The 10115-nt window shown below is 40.7% G+C and overlaps 1 long non-coding RNA gene across 1 annotated transcript; it reads right to left on the reverse strand.

Annotated features, from left to right (window-relative positions):
* Positions 1-708: 708 nt before the first annotated feature.
* On the reverse strand, positions 709-8822 carry LOC117244561. Its single transcript, XR_004497911.1, has 3 exons — positions 8781-8822; positions 8598-8689; positions 709-1051 (listed from the first exon to the last, which is right to left on the reverse strand). It is a non-coding gene; the product is annotated as an uncharacterized LOC117244561 (long non-coding RNA).
* Positions 8823-10115: the final 1293 nt, after the last annotated feature.

A 10115-nucleotide genomic window follows, 5' to 3' on the forward strand; every position in this document is an offset into this window, starting at 1 on the left:
GTGGATGAAACTTTTTTAAAAAGGAAGTAAGCTAGTGATGCTATTCATGGCAGCTCAAGGATGCTTCTACACCTATGGATGTTAAATCCAGAACATTATTTGATTACATTTTTTGTTAATCACATTGCAGCACTGGCTGTCTCAGTATTGCTTATTTTAAGGAGATTTTTTTCTGATCAGAGGAAGTCATAAAACTATCTATTCAGCAAACTTCTTTTATTTGTCATGTTTTTCTGAGGCAGCAGCCTGGAAAGCATAGAGTGGCTGAAAAAAGTCAGTTGAGAAACTGAAAGGTTTCACATGCATACCAGAAAGGAAACTCATTTTCAGAATGAGATCTGGACAGTTATCTCACTCTGAACATGACCTCATTAATTTGGCTGCTCCCACCCTTCAGCAGACTTTGAACTCTTTGGTGGATCTTTGGCTTTCTTTTCTTTGTAAGAGTGAAGGGGAACCCTCAATAATTTTGCAGGATTTTGCAAGAAACTGTCAAATCACTCATTCATCAGACTTACAAAGGGCCTAAACCTGCTGAGTTTGTTATCCAGTTAAGGTCTGTTCTTTGTCTATTTTGTTTCTGATTCTTCTTCTCTTTGGTTCTTTTGGGGGTTTTTTTAGGTGGGGGGAGTTTTTTGGTTGGTTGGGTTTTTCATTTTTTTGTTTTGTTGTTATGGGGTGCTTTCTTTTTTTTTTGTCTTTTTGCTGTGAGTTGAGTGAGGAATTTTTTAGGGTCCCAGTGAATTCAAAGAGAATGGTACTTTTACCCCAGAGACACCATCTTGGCCAGATTTCACTACAGCTGAAGTCCCCAGGACCATCATTTTTAGTTGAATGATGTCCATTTGAAGCATCAGTCCTGTCACTGGCTCTAGCAGTGACAGATGTGCACAAGATACAGCAGGGAGGTGAGCCTCCAGAGGTACTGCACACACTGCTCCCCCAGGGATGCTGGGCTTTTCTGCTGGTCCAAAACTTCCTGATTAGTGAGAAGCAAGTGCAGGACACGCTGGAATGGGTTCAGACACATCTCACTTTTCCCATATAAAATCTGGCAAAGAGAAAAGCCTCATGATGGTATCTTTCCACCTTTGCACCATATAAGCAGCAGCCTAGAAGAACTGGTGTTTTTCCATATGACAAATGGCAGCTTTCCAGTGAATATCCTAAAATTCTGGTTGGTATTTCCTCTCACAGGTGTGCCACTTGGGAAAATAAGAAAAGCCTCTTGCAGCTTTTGTGTGATGTGGTGGCAGGGGGGTACAGCTGTCCCTCCTGCACCACAATGGTCACCCACACCTCTGCAGGGCATCACAGATAGAGGTCCTCACACCCCAGCCACTGAGGGCTGTCATTTTAACCAAGGGAGCAGGAGATTTGAGGGGCAGATGCTTCCTCTGTAAACTGGATACTCAAGGGTGTCTTGGGAAAGAGCCTGACATCAAGTCACAGGCAGAGGCAGGGCAAGGCAGGGTTGAATACAGCCTGTTTTCTTCTGAAAATGTTTGAGGACAGAAACAAAGGGCTAAATGGGAGTCTGTCAGGGTGGAGAAAGCTCTTATTTTTATTTCCTATTATAGCTTTCATCTGTGAAAGAGGTTTGGTCAAATTCATTACTTTTTGAGCAGCAGCAGTCATAGTTAGTGAAAAGATACTGTGAAAACTGTAAAAATTGAAAAATATATTCTTTTATAATACAGCATGAACTAATGGCTTGCTTGGGTCTCAATAAAATTGACAGAAATTTGTAAAAGACATGAAAAATAGTAAGAATAGGAGTTTGCTTTGATCAAGAAATCTTCTGACATTTGTATTTCTAAGTTATCCTAGACAGTTACAGCAGGTTTTGAAAGTCATTAAAGGCTCCCTTCACAAAAAGGGTTTGGATTGACATTTCCTTCTAATAGCTTCCTTTCTCAACCAAGCAAAGTTTTAAAGAGTGTCTTTAATTATGACAGTTATTGTTGTTACAGAGGCCGGATGCGTTTCCTGTTAAAAATTGCAGGAAAGTATTTTATAGTTTTCAGTTTGGACTCTGGGAACGGTTCTGCAGAGTATCTTAGGAGTAGGTCAGAGCTGGCTAAGCCCAGTGGCTGCCTGGAGCCAAGGCTGGTGTGGGGCTGGTAGCAGGGAGATGCTCCAGCCCAGCCCCTGCCTCGAGCCCCACGCCTGGCACAGCGATATCCCACCTCCAGCTGGCCACAGAGCCCCTTCTGCAAGAGCTCAAACAGCACCTGCTCCCACAAACATCCATTTTGTAGACAACATGAACTGGCTCCCTTCATCCTTGTCCAGTCCTGGTTTTCCCTTGGGAAGGAAAGCAGTAGCATTCACATTAATTTTGGGACTCAGACTAATAGTATTTAACTCACATACTAGTTCCATTGAAGTGAGCTGAAATTATTCACTTGTGCAGAGATCAAATCTCTTGAGAAGCCAAAGAAAAAATAAAGTCCTGCTCTTAATAAATACTAGAAACATCCAGACTCCTTAAGCAGAGCCATTTTTAGTAATTAATTTGCTATAGATGTAGCCAGCTGATTTAAAGAGTCAGATTTATTCTGATTAAAGCATTTACTTCTATGTCAGCAGAAGGAAAATTTACTGCCTCAGGAAAACATAAATGTCAAATGTGTGCTTGAATATACAGAGTATGGTAGATAGAAAGAAGATGATGTTTTCACAGGTCATGTGCTTAAAGGTCAGTAGGGTTAAAGAGTATTTTTTTTGTTGTTTTAAAGCTGCCATACATGAAGAAGGAGCTGTGCAGCTGAAGGGAAAATGGCAAGACGGAATGTGCTCTAATGTCCACGGGAAGAGAGCAGGCACTCAAAAGAGGCACACACATACAAAAAATAGCTGAATTTGCCTCAAGACCCATAAAGAAGACTTTTATATAATATTGTTCTGGTGCCAGAACTACTGTTTTTCTGTTCCAATGCACATTGGCACTTTTGCTTTTTCAGACAACAGTAACCATAGGTTACTTCTCCTCACAGACTTGCAAGTCTAACATCACTATACTTGTGTGAAAAATTGCTACGTCCAAACCAATTCTTATCCAGGGAGAATTCCAGTCTCCAGAAGACTAAGCCAGGAATATTTCACCTGCACAAATGCAGTGGGGACGTTGGAGAGAAAATATTGAAATAAATTGAAACCAACCTCTTAGAGCCAGTAACTCCTGTTGGAACTTTGGGAGCAGTACTGGAGCTGTGCCCATCCTGGACCCCTGAGGATGCCCAGGATGCTAGCACAAGCCCAGCAGCAGTGACAGAGGGCTCCTGCAAGAGACTTGTGTCCTTACGGAGTGGTGTCTGGAAGCCACCTGTATTTAGGCACCCGAATGTCTCCCTAAATAATTCTAAGAACGTGAGTTTTAAAAGCAGAAATTAGTACAGAGCCTGCAAAATTCAGGCAACTATAGACAGAAACATGAATGGGACAATGACTTCCTGGATTTTGTGTGTTCTGGAGACCAGCTCTCACTTTCTCACCACAAGTGCTATCAGGGGCTGAGATGCTGCTCTGTACTCTCTGTGACTTCAGGTCTTGTCCTGCCTGGGTTGCTGCTGCTGGCTGTGGTCTGTTCTGAGAGCTCTCACCCAGCACCTCACAAGAGGTGTGCTGCAGGATGAGGCCATTAGCCTGTATTTACATTGCCTGGTAATGCCATCAAACACTCTACTTCCAGTCATTAGCAATCCATCCCTCCTGCCTTTCCTCTCCCTGAGGAAGTGCTCACAGAACCTGCCACATGGATTTCTGTTTTTTCATTATTGTTGTAGTCTCCCCAGTTTATCTTGCTCTTTCGTGAAACAACAAACCACAGATACGGTTTCAACCCAACAGCCTGTTTGCAAGAAGCTAACCATCCAGGAGCATATCCTTCCCACATTCTTCAAAAGTTCACTTAACATGATTCATTGCTTTATTCTTTGCTCGAAGCATGTTTCACTTACATTAATAATATTTTACCTTTCACTTACGATTCAAACACAAAAGTGGTTGCCCTTCTCTAAATGATCGTACGCATAAAATATTACAAGACTATCACTTTCCAAAGGTCAAATTCTCTCATTTCCCTTAATTAGGATTCAAGATTTTTCAACAATAAGCTGTTGCTGCAGAAGTATAGCTCCTTTATGTTTATTGATGCACATCTCTGCTTTTTCACTTTGCAAAGAGGAAAAAGGAAATGGTTTTAAGTGGGATAAGTACACTTTTTTCCTACACAAAATTAAAAAAGGAAGTTCCAGATATGGAGGAAACAGAAGTGATCAGATTCAGTAAGAATTTACACACAGAGTCCTCACTTTTTGAAAAGTTTATCAGTCAGTCCTTCACACTGAAGTGGTATCAGCATCTGCTCTTCTGTGTCTCATGTGTCTGAATATACAAGTCAGAGTTCCTTTCTAATAAAGTTCCAGTCATTAAATGGATCTTCTCACACGTAAAATGGTGTGTGAAATGGCAATACCAATATCTGGACTCCTAAGTAATTTTTTAATGTTATTGTAAGAGCAGACTTCATTTTGTGACTGATTAAAATAAAGGGTAATAGTTAATTATGAAACCATACCCTCATTTTTTAGATAATACCTGAAAGGAAGTGAGTTTTGTCTGGAGTGAAAAAGGTGTGTTAAATCAGCCAGCCTGTCTGAGAGGACAAAGAAACATAGTGAGCAGTGTGATTTCCTGTAACATGATTTTGCTACAACTAAATATAAAAATCTCACATAACAGGAATCATACCTTTTGTGTCCCACAAGAACCCTCCTAAGGGGCCAGAGAAGAAGTTTATAAATGTGCTCTTGCAAAAAATGTCTACTTAAAAATTAAAATTTAAGAATGGAGAAAAGAACAAGCAGTCCCCACAAAATGTAACATCTTATTAAGAAATTTTCTTTATGAAATGCTTATTTTTCTGATTTCATGTGTATATATGTTTCTAATATTTCCTCTAAGCTGGCTGTGCTGCAAGTAAAGGAAGCTTTTGTGCTTTGGTTACACACCTTGACTTCAGGGTCTAGGCTAGATGCCCACCTCTGTTGGGTGTGTCCACCTGTGTGTCCATGAGCAGGTGATTTCACTCTTCCCATGTCTTAGTCAGTCATTTGCAGGATACCTGGACTTTCCTGCTACAGCCCCTGGTGTAACACCACCGCCACATCTGAGGAAAAAGTGTCTGTAAAGTGGGGCTTGGACCTCGTCAGCAGTTCAAGGCACAGCAGCCCTTTATCTTCCAGCCTTGCAGATGCTGGTACCCTCAAAAAGCAAAGTTCTTGCTGATGAGGTGTTGGGTGCAGATTCCTAACACCAATGCCAGCGCTCTGTTTGGGAGCTGCTGAGGGCTTTCTCAAGGTGCAGAAGGCTTCTTGGGCACTGTCCTGGCATTTGACTCCCTGCTCCCACCTCCAGCCCCACATTTCGAGGTTTCCAGTCCCACTGAAGAGATGACTCAGCTGCCTGTGAAGCTGTGTCAAAACCATGTCATTTTACAGCCTAATGTAAACCAGCCCTGTCTTCAATTTACCTTCGTATGCCAGCCAGAAATGGTGCCAATTCTGATGCAAATCAGAATTCTGAGTCACTCACTCATTAATTTCTAGGTAAAGGTTTTAGGTGCTTTATAACTTTCCTCAAATTCCAATTCCCCCAGATTCCCAGTCACTTTGTCTTCTTTGAAGTCCTTCCAGGTTTTCTAGGTATTTTTGGTAGTAGGGTATCCAGCACTGAATGTAATTTTTCTTCCCTATATATTTTCTAAATCCTAGCTCTTAAAGCATTAGGGGTTTATGTGTGTGTATATATTCTATTATGTATTATAATATATCATATAATACATAATGTGAAGAATTTGCCTTCCTATCAGGGATACCGGTTTTACTGGGAGAAAAATATTAGCAGGATTTCATTTTGATTCTCCAGCTGTTTTTTCTTTAAGGTTATTTATTTTTTATTGGTGCCCCAGTGAATGACTAAAATATAAACTAAGTTAAGACTTAACAAAACACCAGGACGATTCATACAAGCATAAAATTATATTGGTCCAAATTTTTCTGAACCCTCTCCAGAATGCTTTGAGTTTACCAGAGAGATTTCAGGTTGCCATCACAAAAGTGCAAAACCAGACTGAACATTCACAGATATCCAAGTTGCCAGTGCCATTTCTCCAATCAAGGGAAATGCCAAGCTTGGACAGAGGATGAACAACAGCAATGGTCACAGTGCAACCTCAGTTTGCAAATCTGAGAAAATCTTTACTTCAGGCCAGTGACATTAATAATGGACTTTCAACTAATTTCAGTGGGAATTAGCCCTTGTATACACAGACGAGAAGTGTTTATATCAGCAGATATCCTCTAAACTGTGATGGCTAACACACATTGACTCAGCAGATGTGAGCGCCTCTGTAAGAAAGCTGTGCCAACATGTATAATGTAGGTGGTGGAAAGGCTTAAGGAGAGATACTTCAGAGAGCTGAAGAAATAGAGAAAAGTTTTACATGAGATACACACTTCAATTCTGAATACCACAGATTCCTTGATGATTCTGTGCAACCTCCTTAGTCTGTCCCTGGATTTTCTGTCAAAATCAAAGTCTTCCTCACGTTTTGCTAAGAGGAGAGCTGTAGGATCCAGTCTTTTCTGACTGTGACTTTGATTGCTGTAATAACAGTAATTGATTTCAGTGTCTTTGTTTCTGCGATAATTTGTCAGCATTTTGGTTTTTCTTGTTTGGACACAAAACTTTCCACCTTTACTGCTTTTTTACCAAGCGAGATGCCAGCAAAGACCCCTTGCTTGTAGCTCACATCCAGCTGGAAAGAAGGGGATCCACAACTCCACAAAGAAAATGCCAAGGAAAGCATTTTGGGTGTGGAGAAGTGCTGGAAAGCAGACACTGCCCCCGAGTTCCATTCACAGACAGAACCAGCCTCATCCTCACACCAAGAGAGCATGCTGCTGGTGGCCTGGAGCTGCTATCAGCTGTGCTTTGGGGATGCCAAGCAATGAAACCATTCACCACAGCACAGACCCACAGAAGATTTCCTGCACTGCCCAGCACACCCAGAATAACAACAGCTTGCTATAAACTTGTTATATGAACCTGGAAAAGGACTTAACAAACTTAACAATGTGTTTTAAGATAGTAGTATTTCATTTTCCAATTAGCTGGAAAAAAATTCTCTGCTGTCCCACACCTTGTGAAACAGCCTACCTTAAAACTCACGCTAATTTTGCACTGGTGTAAATAACAGCAGAGAGTAATTAAAAAAAAAAATTAAAAAATATAAAAAAAAGATAAAAGATCACTCATTACCAGGATGAAAAGGGCTGCAGGGATCAAGTTCTGTTGTTTAGGTTGAAAGTCTTGTCTCTATACTAGAGAGAGCAGATGGATGCTGCTGGAAACATCCAGGAGATCAATCCATGCTGAGCTGGCTATGTTTTCTGAATGCAGGATTTGAAGGTTTTAAGCAATTACATCTTAAAAATCCCACTTTCCTTTGCAAGCTACGCAGTTACATACTATTGCAACCCACCCTGAAACTATTAAGCTAAAGTCAAGAAATAGGAAAACATGAGGACTTTTGAGTAGTGAGAATTTGCACAGGGAATCAAAGAGGTTTCAAGTTCACTTAGTGCAGATGTTTCTATAATTGAGACACACTAGAAAAATGCATTAATGCACAAATCAGTCTTTCCTACAGTTATCTGAACCATAAAAAAATGTCCATAGCCAGGATATAATTCCCTATTAAATCCTATAGGATACTTTAAAAAAATAACATAGGTTCTTTTTTTCCTATTAAACTCTTCAGGATTTTTTCAGTAGGGGAGTCCACAGGGAGCACAAACAAACCTAAAATCTGTTGACCAATTCACGCCATAACCCCATTTCATACACTTGCCCACAGATACTAAGGATCTGAATTTTAATGAGGCCAGCTAAGTGCAGCTGGTGACCTGAAAGATTTATTACTCCCATTTAAACCAGTAAGACTTCCTTTGGAATTGGCTGGAGCTCCCTTTACTGTACGTGCCCAGCCATCCCTCCAGCCCAAGCACAGAGTCCTGCACGCCAAGGCAGGAACTGCACCTACACCTTTGCTGCTGATGCAAAACACGCAGCCTCACAGGGAGAGGGAGAGCACGGAGCCTCACAGGCTTTGGACTTCTCAAAACTGTAATGCCTGAAGCATTCAAAGGAAGGAAAATGTCTAGGACAGCTCCGAGGCAACCTGACAAGAACGTTTTTTCTGATCTTTCTAAGCATGACATAATCGTCTGCTTTTAGTGTCCAACACATATAAATAGAACTGGCATGTTCTTCTCAGCAATAAACTGCAGCTCCCTACCCGAATCGGCAGGAACCAGCTGTACCCTGCTGTAACATCCTTGAGGAAAGATGCCTTTGGTGGAAGTCTAAGCCCCCAGGAGTGGCTCCTACCTGCAGGTTACACATCTGTTTGCTCCCCGAGACCCCGCAGGCACACAGCCTCCTGCTGTTATGCTAAATTGAAACAAAGATCTCCCAGCCTCAAATCCAGAGGTCAATTAAGATTATCAGGTGCTGAATCCCAAACATACCTGTTTGCCCGGGAATGCTCCTCTAAAAGAACAGCAAACACTACTTTTTTTTTTTTCTTTCCATCCAGACTTGCCTTGATTGCCTTGATGGACTGAAATAACGATACAAACAAGAAGGAAATTGTGTATCTCTTTATCTCGGCCCAGCAGGAGGCAGATGGATAAGTATGAATAACAAATTACCTTGCAGTGGTTTCCACTAATCAGCCGCAGGGCTGGGCTGGTTTAGCGTGAAACCATTCTTAGCCTTTTTTGACAGTGCTGGTTCAGGCGCTGGGCAGAGGACCCTACCCCCCTAATTAAGTACCTGAAACAAATTGAAAACAGCTGTGAATAATTAGACAATTTAAGTGCTGTTAAGAAGGAATAATTTTTGTAGCCATCGTAATAAATCTTATGCTGTCCGAACCCATACATTTTATGTGAATTTTTTTCTGCTGGTGGGTTAGTGCATTACTCATAAAGAAACAGTATCCCTTTTGTTTTGATTGGGCCTGCTTAATAACAAAAGAGCATATCACTAGAAGTGGAAGTGTGATGACAAAGAGAATAGCCTTTACTTTTCCTAATTTTCAATCGTTGTGGTTCAAATCCTGTGTCAGATTCCTGGCATGTGAGTTTGGTGAAAAAAAAAAAAAAAAAAAGAATTCTTGATTTGCACTGTAAATAATATGTGAACCTAAGCTACTTAACATTTTTTTAGATTTCTCTGGAAAAATACATATCAGGAAAATACTTAAAAATTCAGCAACTGGCCCATTAGCTTTATGTAGTAGATAAGTTTTTGAAGTATTAACTAAAACCTAGGGAAATCTATTTTTCTCTGAAATTTTCCACCTCCTTTTTCAATCTTCTGACTTGTCTGGAATTTAGTTGAAGTGTTTCACAGAAACTAATTTGCAGATGGGGAGTTTTCATCATGCACTGTCAAACTATTCAGGGCCTGATTCAGCAACCCATAACTGGCTTTATTATAAATTAGTGCTAATAATTTAGTGAATAACTAAATTTATATTTAATTTTATGCTGTGTATAGCTTTTCTGAAAACAATGTGTCTGCTCACTCACTTAATGGCAATGGCATTCTTAAGTCTTTGTGGGAGCCAGGCTTTGCTTGAATAATGGAATTACCTGTAAACAGAATATGGAAGGAACTTGATTATTTAGAAGCACGGTTTGGCTTTACTGCTATCTTAGAATGACGTACTAAGAATTCCTCTGTCATTTTGGTGGGCTTGCATCATGTAATTCCAATCTGGACACAGATTCTGAACACACAGTTTTTTGAGGATTCATGAGGTGTTGTTTTGTTTTTCTTACATTTTCAGTGAAAGGAAAACGGATCTCACTGTGCCAGCCATGTCTTCACAGTAGTGCAAACCTGCCAGCAGAAATGATGCTGTGAGGGAGCACCTGATGCAAAGTACTTGGTTCTGCACTCCAGTGGCCTAGACTTAAATGCAAGGAGAGGAGACAAAGTATTGTGCAAAGCCTCAGAAAATGAACCTTATGTGTAAC

Source organism: Parus major, chromosome 5 (genome assembly GCF_001522545.3).
Source record: "Parus major isolate Abel chromosome 5, Parus_major1.1, whole genome shotgun sequence".
Taxonomy (NCBI): domain Eukaryota; kingdom Metazoa; phylum Chordata; class Aves; order Passeriformes; family Paridae; genus Parus; species Parus major.